The following is an 18,167-nucleotide window of genomic DNA, read 5'->3' as shown; positions in this document are numbered from 1 at the left end:
TTTCCTTGCTTACAGAGCAGATCTTATACCAGATGACATGGATTTGTGTATCCTGGTATATTAGGGTCCCAATTCAATCATTCTCTAGCCGGGTATAAAGGTGGGGGGTTGGGGACACATACTGCTTCCCAGTCTGTACGGGGTACAGACTATGTGATACCAACATAGCATTTTGTGAGTCTATAAATCCATTTTCATGAACATGATAGGTTTGGATCCAGAGACCAACATCTTGACATCCAAGAAGCTCCAGCAACTGTGTCTGTATTCTACAAAGCCCTTCAGGGCAGGAGGATTGGATCTCCAGCTGTAGTCCTCTCATTTATATGTACAAACCAATTTTTAAAGATCTATTTATTTATTTGAAAGGCAGAGTAACACATAGAGAAAAAGAGAACATCCACTCCCTAAATAGCCACAACAACCAGGGCTTGACCAGGCAGAGACCAGCAGCCTGGAGTTCATCCAGGTCTCCCACATGAGTGGCGGGGACTAAGGACCTGGACCATCTTCCACTGCTTTCCCAGGTGCATTAGCAGGGTGCTGGATTGGAAGTGGAACAGCTGGGACTCACTTGATGCAGCACCCATACAGGTGCTGGTGTCAAAGGTGGTGGATTAATCCGCTTTGCCACACGCTGTCTCTAAACTATTTTTCAAAGTTATTATTTCTCTGTAGGAATGGACAAGAAGGTCCTGCCGGAAGAGACCACTCTAAACCAGCACTAGTCTGCCAAGTGTGTCAGAGATGCAAGAAGTCTTAGAGCATCAGTACCTTGGCAGAGGCAGTTCTATCATTATATTATTCAGTTCATGGATTCTAACAAAACAAGCCCTTGGGGGAATAAATAATCTGCCACCTTCTTACCAGCAGCACCAGGTCACTCAACGCCCTTCATTACATAGTCTCCACAGGCACAGCAAAGTCAAGGCCTCCTCCAACACCACCTTCCAGATCTGCTGCTGTAAATCCAGTTGGACTTGAAAAAAATATTGCCTGGGGTCAATTGCTCCTGAACCACTAGTGAAACCCTGCAACATCCCTTGTCCACGGCTAGGAGACCAAGTCCGCTGGATACCTGGTGACTCCACACCTTTCAAGTCCACTTCCTGCCACCATGTCATCTGGAACTTTGTGGGACTTCAGCACCAGCTACCTTTCCACAGGAAGTAAGGACTTGCCCCCACATTCTCGCTGCAGGTAGGTTAAAAAGCATCCGTCCGCGATGTATGTGTGAGTAGAGAAAAGGAGAGAGCACGGCAAGCCAGAGAAACCCGAGCTGGGAGAGGCCGGGAGACTTGGGCCCACTTGGCAGGCGGCAGGTTTGGTTACAGATTTTTAAAATAATGTTGCCTTAAGAACAGAGCGAAAGCCAAGCCAAGAAACATCAACAGTAAGTTTTCCTCCCTGTTCCCCCCTAAGATATGCTAAAGCCAGGTTTAATTTTATGTCAGGAAAGAATTCCCTCCTATGACTTTCCTGGCTACGGTTCGGTGGAGGATAATGTTTTCCAGCTACGTTTCCAGAGTCCCTGAAAAGTTAAAAGGAAATCAGCAGACAGTGGCAAAGTCCTCATTTTGAAGCAGCAGGGGGCGCTGAGATGATTTGAAAAAAGAGGGATTTTTTTTTTTTTAATAAAGATGCCAAGGTGATTTCTGAAATTCATTCAGCATTTTCTACATTTCATTTCTGAGATCAGGAAGTATCTAAAAAATGGAACATTTACATATGCTGACAGTTTTTTGTAGTCATTTGAATTCAAAGCATTAAAGCATAAAGGTTACATTTCAAATCAGAAGGAAAAGTCTTAGATATGTGTGTGAGTTGCCAGAAGCCTGCAAAGTGTAACAGTATTTCATGATTACTTCAGTCCCCAAGTAATGAAGCATGGCTCATGCTATCCACTGCAATCCCAAGGTTTCTGATGGAAATGGGTGTTTCACTGGGACTTGCAGGGCCTACAGAAGAACCATTACATAACCACCTCACCAAAATGTACCTAGACTTGCCATGTCAAGTATGTCAGTCTGCCAAAATTACATGTCAGTTCAGTACATTCCGATTTTCCAATTGTTTTGGGTCCATTGAAAAACGGGGGAGGAAGCTAAAGAGGCCAAACACCAGACTTTGCTTCTCTTTGCTTTAGACTGTTTTGAAGTCCCACGCATGTTACGTCCACGCAATGGGGCTTAATACCAATTTAAGGGTTGAGTGATCATTGATATTTTAAGCAATTATATTGGTGTCCTACCTCCTAAATATGCTGTTCCTCCTAGTATCAATAGAACCCTTATGTGCAGAACCTCCTGTACCTAAAATCCAATAATTATTGATGCCTCTTGCATACTGACCTGCATCTCCCACATGAACATGCATCATTGTCAAGAAGGTCTCAGGAGCTATGTATGTAGGCTTATTGGGTGAGTTGGTCCAAGAGAATGTTGAAGATCAGGGGAACCAGGTCTTTAGGAAGAGGAAATTAATGGAGAATTGTCTGGACCGTAGCAGATTCATAAGAGAAGAGGTAACATTTAAGGAGTTAATTGAAAATCAAAGCTCTCTCTCACCAGGTATATAGGCCATATAATCACCTCACCTTCCTGGCTAATATTACATAGGCTGAGGCATTTCCAATATAGTGTAACACACTTCAGATTTTCAGAGATGTTATAGGACAAAGATCAGACAAAGCAAGAAAGTAGTCATAAGATACACTGAAATTAATGGAGGGCAGGCAGGAACAGAGCCAACAAGCAAGGGCTAAGACGTGCGATGTGTACTTGTGCAGTGGAAGTGGAAGAATTAGGAGACGTTGTTCAAGAATGGTCTATGTTCCCAGAAGAATTTGGGGATAAATGACTGTTCGTATCTTACAGCAGTATGAAGTTCTTTGCATTCCTGTTCTTGAGAACAAAGGAACAAATCGGCTATTCCCAAACCTGACTGGCTTATATGCTTCCTGATTGGTTCCATAGAAGCTCCGAGTATTCTGTAACAGGGCAGACATTCAGACTAAACTCTGACCTGAGCATGAACTAGCGTGTCTCCTTGACTCATCTTTCCACTATTAACCCCTTTGGATTTATTCCTGCATGTCCTCCACAGGGACTTCTGATAGCATCTGATCTCCAGAGAGCTCACTTTGGGTACAAAAGATGGAGAGTTACCTATTAGATCCAGGAATAAGGCAGTGATGGACGGTTTGCTGTGATAGTAGCTTGGAATTGAAATGTGTTTTTTCTTTGCAGAAATTCTATGAATATAAATGAGTTTACATAACTACCTAATCTGTTAAGCAATATCAACTCAGTAAGAAAGATGATGCTTTCATATTTTCAAGTAATTCTTTCCAATGGTACCATACAAAGTATTAATTCTCTACTGAGTAGATCTCTTAATAGCCTCTGAAACAGCTTCATAATCTACAGTGTTTTTCAGATATTAAACTTAGGTATAAAACATGAAACATGAGTTTACTGTCCCCTGCCACCTTCCTGTACTTTAACCCCACTTCACATTCCCTTTGTAGAATTCCTCTTCCAGGCTATTGAGCTAAAAAGTGGGACTGGGAAAGGAAAGGATGCTATGTTTATTGTTGTTGTTGTTGTTTGGAAATGCAGAGTAACAGGAGGAGAGGGAGAGACAGAGACCTTCCATCTGTTATTTGACTCCCCAAATGGCTTCAACAACTAGGTTTAGGTCCGATCAAAGCCAGGAGCCAGGAATTCCATCCTGGTCTCTCATGTGGATAGCAGGGGCCCAGGTACCTGGGCCATTTTATGCTGCTTTCCCAGATGTATCAGCAGGAAGCTGGATTGGAAGCAGGAAAGCCAGGATCCAAACTGGCACTCTAGTATGGAATGGCAGCATTGCAGGAGGCAGCTTAAGCCACTGCACCACAACACTGGCCCCAGGAGTGTTATGTTAGTAAGTTTCCATCATAAGCTCTTTGTCTTAGTCTCTGTTATTTTTCTGGCCAATACAGCCTGGCCGTTAATGTCCTCTAGCTCTTTCTGGGGAATAAATGTACAAGATTTTGGAGCCCCAGTGGTTTAAGAAATCCCCTTAGCAACCATTACTGGCCATATACTCCATGGCCTCTTGCAGCTGGGAAAATTTTCAGAAAGGCGATTGAACAAGCCCAACCACATTCTAAGTAGCATCTACTTGAAGCACAGGAAATCTCCTATGTAGGCCATTAAACTGAGTGATTCATGCTGCCTCCTGCATTCCTTCCCTCTCCAAGACTGATCGCCCCTGCCTGCGTGATGTACAGGTAAATCCATCAGAACTTTTTCTCAGCAAATGCCCAACTTGGTAACTAAATTACACAACAGTCTCAGTAGTGAATGTCTTAGAACCCTCAGGAAAGGGAGATGTGGCTCTCCCATTTCCCTTCTCTGTGGGAGGATGATGAGAAGGAAGATGAGAATTACCTCTCATCTCATCCACATTGTGTTCCAATGGCTGTAGAATCTGTCTCCGCTGTGTCTCACTCCCAATGTAGCTATGTGGCAGATACAGACTGATAGTACATGATGGTTGTGATCAGCTGCTAAGAATTTTGGTACCGACTCACTTGACCTCAGTGCTAATAGGGAAACTTCTCTGTCTCAATTGCCCATCTCAGTAGTCCCATTAATACCTTGTTATAAGTTGAAGGTAAACACAGTTCTTTGGGAGAAAGCATAGAGTAAATATATAAACATTTAGGATGATTATTTGAAATCAGTTGAGCAATTAGGATTTTTCATCATCATCCATTAACTCAGTTTATTTAGCAAGTAAGAACCAAAATGACTTCTACAAGTCAAACATGATGCTATACTCTTAGAATACAAAGAAAATATAGGGATCAGTGTTGTGGTATAGCAGGTTAAGCCACTGCCTGCAATGCTGGTATCCTATATTAGAACATGGGTTCAAGTCCTGGATGCTCTACTTCTGATCCAGCTTCCTGCTAATCAGCCAGGGAAGGCAGCAAAAGGTGGCCCAAGTACTTGGGCCCCTGCCCCCCATGTGGGAAACTTGGATGGAGTTCTAGGCTCCTGACTTCGGGCTGTCCCAACCCCAGCCATTATGGCCATTTGGGGAGAAAATCAGATATCTCTCTCTCTGTCTCTGCCCCCACCCCAGGATGTCACTCTGCCTTTTAAATAAAAAAAATTTTTGAAAAGAAAAAATATATCCCTTGTCCTTCAAGTGCCATGTTCTATTATTTAGCAGAAATGTTCTTGTGAGGTAGCTAGTATACCAGGCTCCTAGTGTAAAGGTAGGGGCTACAGGCCAGGAGAGCGGAGAGAGGAAATGCAGCTGGATACAAAGAAGAGATAGTATTTGAGCTGGCTCTGGAAAAATGAGTGACAGCAACCCATTAGGTATGGAGTGGAAAATGAGGGCAAGCATTTCAAGTGGAGATAGTAATGGTGTGCACAAGGACAAGAAGACTTCAGTGAAGTTAGAGCGTATGCCTTGGCGGTGGCATAATGAGCATACAGTACAAGCTGGGCCAGGCACAGTCAGTTGTCTAAACTGTAAATAGCTTTAAAAATTATTTATTGGAAAGGCAGAGTTACAAAGAGAGAGGGAGAGACAGACAGCAAGAGAGATCTTCCATCTGCTGTTTCATTCCCCAAATGGCCACGATGGCCCAGACTGGGCCAAGCCAAAGCCATGAGCCTGGAACCCCATCAACATCTCCCTGGTGGCAGGGGCCTAAGCACTTGGGCCATTTTCTGATGTTTTCCCAGGCAAATTAGCAGAGAGCTAGATCAGAAGTGGAGCAGCCAGGACTCAAAATGGCACTCAAATGGGATGCTAGAATTATAGGTGACATAGCTTAACTTGCTATGCCACGTTGCTGGCCCCTATAAATAGTTTTATAGTATCTGGTAAGGAGATCAGATTTTTTTTCTGTATATGAAATAGTGACTTGTCAAAGATTTTAAGTCTGAAGAATGGGATATGGAATGCATTTTAATAATAAGCCTCTGAGGCCGGCGCCGCAGCTCACTAGGCTAATCCTCCGCCTTGCGGCGCTGGCACACCGGGTTCTAGTCCCGGTTGGGGCGCCGGATTCTGTCCCAGTTGCCCCTCTTCCAGGCCAGCTCTCTGCTGTGGCCAGGGAGTGCAGTGGAGGATGGCCCAAGTACTTGGGCCCTGCACCCCATGGGAGACCAGGATAAGTACCTGGCTCCTGCCATCAGATCAGCGCGGTGCGCTGGCCACAGCGCGCCGGCCGCGGCGGCCATTGAAGGGTGAACCAACGGCAAAGGAAGACCTTTCTCTCTGTCTGTCTCTCTCTCTCACTGTCCACTCTGCCTGTAAAAAATGAAAGAGAGAAAGAGAAAGAGAGAGAGAGAGAGAGAGAGAGAAAGAAAGCGTCTCTGACATCAATTTGGACTGGACAAGAACAAAGGAGTTAGGAGATAATTCCCTAATCTGGAAAGAAGTTGATAAATGCAGGAATTGAGTCTGTAACTCTAGGGAAGCAAAAAAGTAACAGATCTGAGGCTTTTCCATTATGGAATTAAATTGAAAATGACAGATTTTAAGCCCAAGTCTCTGTTTTTGAAGACAGGAGTCACTGTTGTTAAGATAAGGAACATAGGGAAAGCCCACAGAGAAGACACTGAGCCCAGTTTGGGACACTTTAAGGTGAGATGCAGACATCTAGAGGAGCTTCCCAGGAGGCACTGGGGCCAGGGGTTTACAAGAGCACTGTGGTTGCTGCACACTCAGGCTAAATGTGGGACCATTTGGTGACTAGATGATGCTGGAAGCTAGGAGAGAAGACCCAGGTGGAATACGTGAAACAGAGCAGGAAGCTAAAGCTAGCACATTTAAAGAAATGAAAGAAGAGGCAACAACTAGTGAAAAAGGCATCAAGTGGAAAAAAAAAAAATGGCCCAGGATCTCAAAATCCAAGACAAGACAAGAGGCAATGCTAAGCAAGACAGATGTTTTTCCAAGGCTAAATGTTGATGAAGAGTTACACAGAATAAAAACCAAGCATGTCTCCTAGGATAAAGAAATTAGGAAGTACGTGTGTGAGGGTAGATTTAATTAAACCTCAATTCTTGTCTGTGTAGATACGTGAAGTGGGTACTTCAAAATGGACTTTTTCAGAAGTTTTTGCTGTCTCTTATGTCAGAAGTCTGTAAATGCTGATTCTCCCACAAAGCATGAAATGTGCTTATATCCTTACATTTTTCTTTAGGATAAACAATTTTTGAGCAAATAAGCAAAAAGGAAGAGACGTTCATTTTTTTTTACAGCATATACTGTACATGGAAAGAACCATCACCAAAGGGGTTGGAAGCGATAACAGCAATTTTTCTCCACAGGAAAGGAAATAACTTAGGTTCAGGAAAAGTAGCTTGCTGACAAGGCAGTCAGTCACATGTCTCCCCAAAGGAAATTAAGAGATTGGTTTTTTTAAGGTCAGAGTTCAGTGAAAAGTGAAGTTGATGTTCGCTTGAATAAAGCTTTCTGAAGCTACAGTGAGTGCATTTTCAAAATAACCTGCAGGAACAATAGGATGGGATGATCATGCTCCCTCGGTGCTCCCAGCTTCTAAATGTCAAGTTGGATTATTTGCTGAAAGAGCAAACATCTTGAGATAGGATGAGAAAGTTCACATAGGACATTTTTGTCAATCTTCTATTCCTAGTTAAGCAGCTAAATGAGTATTTTCTTGAACAAAGCATAGAGAATAAAAGGTGCTCAAAAGTATGACATTCTCTTCTGTGAAGAATTAGATCAATAGCTCATGATATAAATATGCAGTATGTTCTGATATTCATAGATAACACATGATCAAATACAGTGATTCTTTTATTCTAAACAAGCAACAGTCTAAGCAGTCTGAGAATATATACAGACTCAGAGTGAAGGAGAAAGGAGATAAAATTTATTGTTGACTGGACTTCAGGTACACACTGAGAATTGTTGTATTGCTTAGGACAAAGTCTGTGACTTTTGCCCAGTGCCCAAAGAGCTAACGTGTCCTCTCAATACTTGGAAAGGTCTTCTAAGCTCCCCAAGCTCCACTGTATATTTTTCTCAACAAAATAACAGTTATAAATGGCCTTGTACCATTTCTCATTATGAATCAAGATGGTGAACCTAAGAATAAATGCAAATGGACAAAAAAGATTTTCTCCCTAGACTAATTAATCTTGTTTTCACTTTCCCATATCTTAGCTCTCTTTTGGAAAGCAGGCCTGCCAAACTATAATGAAAGTATAGGATGCTATTTAGGTCATTTGCTTTTTCCTAGAATTGTATGCTCTGTTGTAACCTCAAAGATCTATCTACTCCTATGTCTTACCCAACGTGGGAATTCTTCCTACACAATGAAACATTCAGGTTAAATATCTAGACTTCAGCACCACAGACTCAAGTTTTAATTCCTGCACTGCCATTTGCAAGCTATGGACTCGGGCAAGTTACTTAACAATTTCTTTCTTTCTTTCTTTCTTTCTTTCTTTTTTTTTTTTTAACAGAGTTAGACAGTGAAAGAGAGAGACAGAGAGAAAGGTCTTCCTTTGCCATTGGTTCATCCCCCAGATGTCTGCTACGACGGGTGCACTGCGCCAATCCAAAGCCAGGAGCCAGGTGCTTTCCTCCTGGTCTACCATGCAGGTGCAGGGCCCAAGCACTTGGGTCATCCTCCACTGCCTTCCCGGGCCACAGCAGAGAGCTGGACTGGAAGAGGAGCAACCGGGACAGAATCCGGCACCCCAACAGGGACTAGAACCCTGGGTGCTAGTGCCGCAGGCGGAGGATTAGCCTATTAAGCCGCAGCGCCAGCCAGTTACTTAACAGTTCCAAGTAAAATGGATATGATTAAAATATCCCTTTTGTGGGATCATTATGAAGACTGTATGTGACAACCTATGTTAAACACTTGGTATAGCTCTCAGAGGTTAAATGGTGATTGGGAAAAAAATGCCTTGGGAACTCATTATTTTAAATAGTCTATTCTAGTTTTGAAATCTCAAAATATTACTAAATCTTTTCTTCGATCAAGCCAAAATCTACCCTACTTCTTCCAGTCCAGTCAGTACGGAGCTGTTTACCATTGGGAAACAAACATGAACAAGACATAATTTCAAGCTGAAATGACACCTTAGTTTATAGGGAAGATAAGATGTATATACAAATAGGAGGGTGTAGCTCCCCTTCTTCATGGAGGAACGACACTAAACCCTGCCTAGGCTTCATATCCGAGTCACGGCACCATTATGTCGCTCCCCCTCTTCATGGAGGAACGACACTAAACCCTGCCTAGGCTTCATATCCGAGTCACGGCACCATTATGTCACTCCCCCTCTTCATGGAGGAACGACACTAAACCCTGCCTAGGCTTCATATCCGAGTCACGGCACCATTATGTTGCTCCACCTCTTCGTGGAGGAACGACACAGGACCCTGCGCTGTTCTTTTGTCTTCTCAGCCCTTCCCGGGTTTGCTGCTGGTTCTTCCCGGGTTGGCTACCGACACTTCCACCTCCGTGGAAGGGCGGTTCCCCCTGCCACTTTCCCCACTTCCGCGGGGGAGCGGCACACTGCCGGCTGGCTCTCTCAGGGGCTGCACAGATGTTCCCTCAGATGTTTCTGGTGCATGTTGTCTCTCTCCTCCTTTATAGTCCTCTTCCACCAATCCCAACTCTGCTACCCACACGCCAAGTACGCTGCTCTCCTCCAATCAGGAGCAGGTCCTGCTGTTTATTGGTTGAACTGGAGGCAGCTGTGTAGAAGCTGTTTCCTCCTTTCCCACCGCCATATTGTGGGAGAGCAGATGCATAGAATAAGTCTTAATTCCAGTAACTTAGCTTAGTCCAAGTTGCTCCCCACAGGAGGGTAATGCAAAAAATTCATGGGAAATGGAGTTAAAATATAAATTTATTTTGAGGCAAAAAGTTTTAAAGTTCTTAAAAGCATCTTCATAATATGCATTTTCCATTAAATTTTTGAAGACTATATATATATAATATCCATGTAAGATGTACACTTAAAGTGTTTAGGGATCCAGAAGGGTAAGTTGTATATTTAATCATTATAGGCCGGCGCCGCGGCTCACTAGGCTAATCCTCCGCCTAGCGGCGCCGGCACACCGGGTTCTAGTCCCGGTCGGGGCGCCGGATTCTGTCCCGGTTGCCCCTCTTCCAGGCCAGCCCTCCGCTGTGGCCAGGGAGTGCAGTGGAGGATGGCCCAGGTGCTTGGGCCCTGCACCCCATGGGAGACCAGGAAAAAGCACCTGGCTCCTGGCTCCTGCCATCGGATCAGCGCGGTGCGCCGGCCACATCGCGCTGGCTGCGGCGGCCATTGAAGGGTGAACCAACGGCAAAGGAAGACCTTTCTCTCTGTCTCTCTCTCTCTCACTGTCCACTCTGCCTGTCAAAAAAAAAAAAAATAAATAAATAAAAAATAAATAATCATTATATAAACAATATGAATAGTTAAACAAATGGGTACTGGAACAAGAGGAAGATATGACGTCTAACTGTCTGAGATTGATAAGAATTTGTGGAGAAAGAAATATGCTATGCCCTTAAGGATGTGTAAGACAAAAGGACATTGTGAAGGAAATAGCATGCAAAAAAAAAATGCAGGTGTATTTAGAAAGCCAGAAGTTTTGAAGTTTTGCTAGAGCAGGTTTTGCAAATCATGACATATAGGCACGAAACTGGGGCCTCAAGGAATCTGTTCGTCTACGTATGCACCAAACATTGCCTATAACTAACAATATGCCTCTTAAGTGAGTATGTTTTCTTAAATGTATTTTCACTATTGTTGAAATTAAGCATAAAGTCCCAATTCTATGTTTTAGTCATCAGGTAATGTACCACATACAACTGCTAACAGAAGGAGTCTCTGAAAATTGTTAACACTATTCATGAGAAGTTTGATAGGGGAGATTTGAATACCGTCAGGAGCAGCAATGGGCTGTCCTTTGCACTTGGCCTAGCTCTGTCTCCTCTTGTCCTTTCAAGGATATCACTCTGGCCATTTGCCCATTTTAAATTTTTCTTAATTACTACAGCTTTCCCATTATCATACGGTTACATTGTGATCTCTCCCAGTCTGGAAAACAATCCATTTCAATGGCACTTTTGCTTCCAACCAGCTTGTTATTATTAGGAAAAAAAACAAAAAACAACAAACAAACAAACAAACAAACTCTAAGGAGAAACAAATTGTGTGTATGTGGTTTCCAATTCCTACTCTAGTATTCTCTCTGTGGGCTTTGCCTTCAAAATATGGCCATTTTCTGACTCCTTCCCTCCATAGAGACCACTACCACCTGGCCCAAGCCACTTTCATTTTAATTTTGGGTCCCAGTAGCCTCCAGACTGGTCTTCCTGCTTTCTCCTCTATCTCTTCCATGCTTCCGTCTCAACATAGCATCTGGCGTGATCCTGTTAAAAGTCAGACAGTGTCCGTCCTCTAGTGAAAACCCCTTGGCATTTTCCACGATGGTCTGAATAAAATCCTAATCCACCCAGTGATCCTTCAGGACCTGTGTGCTCTCCTCAAAGTTTGCTGACTCTGTCTCCTACACCTTCCTTTCCTTCACTCCACCTAGCCACACAGGCTGGTTTCCTACACTTCATGCTCATCTCAAATGATGATGTGACATAGGCCTCAATATCTGCTAGCAAGTTTTCTCTTTTCAGGGTGACTTTATTGCTTGATCTACAGTGAAACATTGGCAGAATCCAGAGTTGTTGCTTCATAGTGAAAAATTCCCTGTATTTATGATTTGAGGATATTGTCTAGAAACTCCTAACTAAAACACATTTAATTTTCTTTTTAATGAATCTACACAGACTTAAGATATTTTTTGTCACATGGCTGCTTTTAACTTTGATTCCTACTTGAATTTTTTGATTGTACATGATTAATGATTCCCTTCTCTTTGAAAATGCCTTCTGCTTTGAGGAAACTCAAGTCCATCCTAAATGTCCCTATTTCATTGGTCACTCTGAAACCCCTTTAGCATCTCCTCAGGTCCCAGCCCTGTGGCAGTTCACAGAATTGTGTCTTTGGCCCCTCATTCTTTCTACATACGCAACCAAAATAATCTGAGACTCAAATCTCCGTCTGTACACTAATGACGCCTACATTTAGCCTACAGCTCTATTCTCCCTGGAGCTCTGTTCCACTTGCCTTCTGGCTAGCTCTGTTGGTATGTTACAATGTCACCTCAAACTTGCAGCCCAAATTTGACTCATTAAAAACTCTTTTGTACTTGGTTTTTCCAGCAAATCCTTCCTTAGGGAATGTACCATCCTCTACTCGGATATCAAGATAGACATCTCAGAGTCCCCACTTGCTTTCCCAAACCATTTTCTTATGTAGACCCTTAGGAGAAAGTGTCTTTCCCAACAGCGCAGTCTTTATCTTTGAATAGAGTGTAGATGGCTGATTGCAAGTCTAGCCTTAAAACTGAAAACCATACTCAACATGCAGCAGGAGCAATCTTTGGTACTCTACAATGACAGATCAGGATTCTGAATGTCTAGAAAACTGAGTTTGTATAGGAAAGTTAGTAAGTCCTGTTGAGTCTCAATTTTCTCATCTACTACATGGAGATAATAGTCATTACTTCACATATTTTGTCAGTATTAAATGGAATAAATTACGTGCAAGCCCCTAGAGACATTTTGATACTTTTAAGAGGTTCTCAGAACAATTGATTTTCCTCATTTTCTCTATCAGATGAAGCAGTCACCTTACATAGAGATCTTCTGGTCAAATATGTTTGAAATGTGCCCCCCCACCTTAAGAAAGGATTGTAAAGATGATTTATCTGAGATTTATATTGATAAAGCAGAGGGACTTAGATGGAGGATATCAGTTATCTGATTGATTTATCTGGGATTTGCACGTGATCTTGTTAGTGAAATCATGTTATTCTGGTTTATTTTATTCTGAGGAGTGACAGGAGTTTGTTACTGTCACTCCTATCTAAAAATCATTGGACTCCAGAATTAAAAGAATTACAGGAGCACATTGATAGGAATGGGACATCTGGGCCCTGGAGTAGAACTGTCCGTACTCAAATGCCCTTACCGGCTATGGGCCTGAGTCCATTAGCTAATTTCTCTGTCTCAAGTATGACACAGAGTTGCTGTGGAGATTAACTAACATAGTAAATATAAAAGTATAGGAAGGGGATTCATTACACCATGCAAGAGCTTCCTGTCCCTAAGAGGAGAGTAGGATAACATGGTTTAGGGAGACTGTATTAAGCAGTGATGATGAAAATTGGAAGAAGGCATTTAAGAGTTTTCAAATATTGTTCTATGCAGTTCATTTTTTAGACTGTGAACTAGAATCACATTTAATGCATATTTTGGGTTATTTTGAAGGCTATTTTATATTAAAGTCCCAAGCAGCGTAGGCCCATTCCTCTCTGGTGAATGATCTTTTCCTTGAGGTTGTACCCCTGCCCCCTTGAACAGGCACCACTGTCTACTTCTTTGGAGCTGAGATTAAAATATATAAAATCCTGGAAAGAATAACCTAGACAGGGATTAAATTGTCAAAATTTGCATTTTCCAATCTATGGAATAATGACCCAGAAAAAGAAATCAAAAAACCACACACACACACACACACACACACACAAACAATTCATAAGACTACTTCCATGTTTCAATAGTGATTTCAATTGGATGATGCTTACCTGCTATATTGAAATGAATAGAATCCTTTTACCATGGGCATGGTAAAAGTGTTTTATAAAACACTTCAGTTTTCTATCTTCAAAACAACCATCTCACAACAGACTTTGTACTGACTCTCAAATACCCAGATTCTTGATTAATTTTTGAATTCTGCATTCTCACCAAAATAAAAGCATTATGCCTCTCTGGGTTATCTGCATTCTATCTAAACTAAAGCTCTGATATTACTGGATAAAATGAAGCATGGGATTTTTAGCATTCAATAGATACTCTGTTTCCCAATCTCAACAACGTTTTTGGAGGTCCAGGAATCACACTTTATCTAGCCAAACAATCATTTCTACCCACTATAAATAATCATCTTTTCAATCACTATGATTTTATTATGGAACAGTAATTAAACCAACAGGAAATGGAGTCCATTTTTAATCATGGCTCTCCCAGATGGATCCTGAGAATTTAGGCAAATTGCTTAATTGTGTCTCAGTTTCATGATCTGAAAATGGATATTCTAACACTGTACTTAGAGGATTGTTGTGAAAGAGTGATTTATAGAAAGTGGTTGGAATGTACCTTGTATATATTAACTGCTATTAAGCTTTTGTTATTGTAATTATCACTTAACTCCATTCTTGAAAAGACAGTTAACTAGGACAAGATAAAATCTGGAAGAAAATGTCAAAATATATAGAAACATTAGGGGTTCTCCTGTATCAAATGACAGTCCTGGCTACTCAGCTACAGACAATGAAGTCCCTGCAACCTGCACCAATAAACATTGACCACCTAAGTGGGCAGAGGGGAAAGGAATAGCACAATCTCAAACCATGTCTTAACGAACAGAAAGTAGTGTTTTTCAAATCAGTGACCTTTTTGCTTTGCAGTCTCAGAACCTTTGGGAGTAAAAGGGTCTGGAGAAATGACTGCCAGAATGGAGAGAACTAAGTCCTGGCATGAAAATATTCAGCTAGATTTTCTGTATCCTATTTCTTCCCTCCTTGCTCAGAGCAGATGGAGTTCACGTGGAGGTAATCATGAGAATTTATCCCTCCCTGTTGTAATACTGAGGGAAGAGTGAGTTGAGAATAAAGACTATCAAAATAACTTGCTTCTATTGCAGGAAAGGAAACTACTATTCCCTCTGACAATGAGCTTGTGTGATCATCCACCTAGGAAAGGTACCCATTCACATTATTTTTTAAGATTTATTTGTTTATTTGAAAGGCAGAGTTACAGGGGGAGAGAGAGAGAGAGGAAGAGATAGATCTTCCATCCTCTGGTTGACTCCCCAGATGGCCACAATGGCCAGGGCTGGACCAGACCAAAGCCAGGAGCCAGGAGCTTCATCTAGGTCTCCAGTGTGGGTGGCAGGGGCCCAGGGATGTGGGCCATCTTCTGCTGCTTTCTCAGGTGTGTTAGGGAGCTGGATCACAAAGGAGCAGTGGGGGCTTGCATGGGCTGCTGATGCTGCAGGCAGCAGTTAACTCACCGAGCCACAGCTTCCGGCTCCCCATTTACATTAAAAATTACAGCAAGCTCATCCTCTATGTGCCATCTAACAGTGCTGTTTCAGGCCTATCCTATGAGTAAGTTCAAGGTGCCATTTCTCCTTAGATATGACTACCTGATACAAGAAATTTAATCCTAGTAATGAAATTGTGAAAATAAAGTACTCATTGATAATAAGAAAGCTCAAAGTCATTTTTTAAGGTTTATTTTTATTTATTTGCAAGGCAGAGTGATGGAGGGAGAAATAGAGATCTCTTCCATAAACTGATTCACTCCCCCAAATAACCACGACCATTGGAGTTGGGCCAGCCTGAAGCCAAGAGCCTGGATCTCTATTGTGCTCTCCCACATAGATGGCAGGGGTACAAGTACTTGGGTCTCCCATGCTGCTTTCTCAGGTTGCCTAAGCAGGGAGCTGGATTAGAAGTGGAGCAGCCAGGACTTGAACTGGTGCTCCAGCATGGGATGCCAGCATCACAGGAGGAAGCTTAACACCTACCCCCGGAAGCCATTAAAAAGAAAAATCAAGCTTGTATGCGATGTGGAATAGTCAACTGCAAACCTGAATACTTTATTATGAAAACCTGCTTTCAACATCCAAATAAACATCCAGACAATCTAAAAAATGTTAACATGGCAGGGAACAAAAGGAGTAAAAAGAGGCTGTATCCTGGTGATCCGAATGTAGGGTGTGTGCTAAATGGAAGTGGCAAGGCCTTTAATGCTAAGAGTCTAGAGGGAAAGAAAAGAAAAGGAGGTCTCTCCATACTCAGCAAGACAATACGACTAAACAAAAATCAAGCTTAAAGAGTAAATAAGTGAGAAGGAAACCAAATGTTACAACTGAAGGGAAAAAATGATTGGAGTACGAAATAAGGAATTTAGTTCAGGTGATTTGGAAGAAAAAAGGTCTTAGATGACTAAGGTTGTAAATGAAGGATGATGAAGAGATGGAAGTGAAAAACAAGTTCTGACAGAAACTAGAAAATCTGATTTGGTACAGGAAAGAGGTTTTAAAATCAGAGAAGGAGTGAGAAAAATGCTTTGCATTTTATTGCGCGGAACACTGTCTAGCATCTTTGGCAAAAGCTGACTTTCTTCATCCCTACTTCTAAAGTAGGCTCTCAAATCTGCCTTTGTCCTTTCCTCACTGGAAAATGCCTTGCATCCAGGCACAGATGACCTTAAAGATCCCACCGACCTCCTCTGGCCAGGGGCCAGGGCGCACTCTGGGCAGGGAGTGGCAGGAAGGCACCCTAAGGAAGATTGTTGTCTGGAAGAGAACAGCCCAGATGCAAAACCCCAGACATGTAAAGGCAGAAAGCGCACACAGATAAAGAAGCAATGTGTACTCTACAGGGAACAGTTATCCTAGGAGACTCCTCAAACGTGGGAGATGTATAGGGAGGGAAACAACACAAACAAGCGCAGAGGTGGGGAGAGTGTGTTTACAGGGTGTTTACAGGACAATGCATGGACCAAACTGGTTGCGTTCCACAAAGGTTTTTACCTATAAGCCTAAGGGCCTAAGGGGATGCGTTTTGTTTTTTTTTTTAAACAGTCCTATCAAGCAGACTGGGGCAGGGATTTGGAACATTAGCATTTTATCTTTTTTTAAAAGATTTTATTTATTTATTTGACAGAGTTACACAGAGAAGGAGAGAGAGAGAGAGAGAGGTCTTCCATATACTGGTTCACTCCCTAGTTGACCACAATGGCCAGAGCTGTGCCAATCCTAAGCCAGGAGCTCTGGGTCTCCCATGTGGTGCAGGGTCCCAAGGACTTGGGCCATCTTCTACTGCTTTCCCAGGCCATAACAGAGAGCTGGATTGGAAGTGGAGCAGTCGGGACACGAACCAGCACCTATATGGGATGCCAGCACTGTAGGTGATGGCTTTACCCACTTAGACCACAGTGCTGGCCCTGGAGAAGCATTTTAGAAAATTTATTTTAGTGATAGAGTCTAGGAGGGCAGAAGGCCAGACAGTCCAAAGTAGGACCCTGTTTCAGTAGCCCACATATCAGGTGCTGTGTTGAAATGAGGTGTTAGATAACCTGCTGGATCAAATGGAAAAGAAATGGCACAAGAGGCTATTAAGAAAAATGATTTGACACTGCCGGCGCCGCGGCTCACTAGGCTAATCCTCCGCCTAGCGGCGCCGGCACACCGGGTTCTAGTCCCGGTCGGGGCGCCGGATTCTTTCCTGGTTGCCCCTCTTCCAGGCCAGCTCTCTGCTGTGGCCCGGGAGTGCAGTGGAGGATAGCCCAAGTGCTTGGGCCCTGCACCCCATGGGAGACCAGGAGAAGCACCTGGCTCCTGCCATCAGATCAGCGCAGTGCACCTGCAGCAGCGCGCCGGCCGCGGCGGCCATTGGAGGGTGAACCAACGGCAAAGGAAGACCTTTCTCTCTGTCTCTCTCTCTCACTGTCCACTCTGCCTGTCCAAAAAAAAAAAAAAAATGACTTGACACTGAGGTTAGAAGAAGATGAAGGGATGAAGCCCCTTTCAGCCCAGGGACTAATCCTTCCCTTTCTATGTAAGTGTTTATTTGAAAGGGCTTTTGTCACTTAATCATCTCAACTTAAATCTCAAGAATGCTTATCTTATTTTCCCTGACTTAATAATCTTCTCTCTCAGCTCCATCCACCCATCTCATCAGTACTGCTGGTTTTTAATGGTTCTAAGAACAATCAATTGCAAAATTTCTGATATGCGATTCATATATAATACAACTGTGTGACAGATCTGCAGTATGTATTCCAGTGAATTCTCTCAGAACCTCTAGGAAAAAAAACGTAGTCACAGGAAGAATCCTGACACCACTCTCAGTACTAAGAAACAAATGAGAAATATAAATGTCGCAACTGTAAAACCAGAGATCTGAAAACCAGCATTTCTAAAGCTTGGGTTTGAATCAACACAGGTAACAAGGCTTCTATCTTCTAAAAAGATCTTGTG

At 42.7% G+C, this 18,167-nt stretch overlaps 2 long non-coding RNA genes across 3 annotated transcripts in view; one reads left to right on the top strand and one right to left on the bottom strand.

Moving 5' to 3' along the window:
* The window catches only part of LOC149122362 (uncharacterized), a 37,950-nt gene that overhangs the window by 3,796 nt on the left and 15,987 nt on the right, over positions 1 to 18,167 (top strand). The window contains exon 2 of the long non-coding RNA XR_016220724.1: positions 679 to 1,200. This is a non-coding gene — a long non-coding RNA (uncharacterized LOC149122362). The remainder of the gene's footprint in view (positions 1 to 678; positions 1,201 to 18,167) is intronic.
* LOC149122363 (uncharacterized) overlaps positions 1 to 18,167 on the bottom strand; it is a 93,250-nt gene that overhangs the window by 74,455 nt on the left and 628 nt on the right. The gene's annotated exons all lie outside the window — the stretch shown is intronic.

This window comes from Oryctolagus cuniculus, chromosome 14 (assembly GCF_051225735.1).
Source record: "Oryctolagus cuniculus isolate XC-2025 breed Fujian yellow rabbit chromosome 14, ASM5122573v1, whole genome shotgun sequence".
In the NCBI taxonomy this organism is placed as follows: domain Eukaryota; kingdom Metazoa; phylum Chordata; class Mammalia; order Lagomorpha; family Leporidae; genus Oryctolagus; species Oryctolagus cuniculus.
This window is presented reverse-complemented; position numbering and strand designations above follow the sequence as displayed.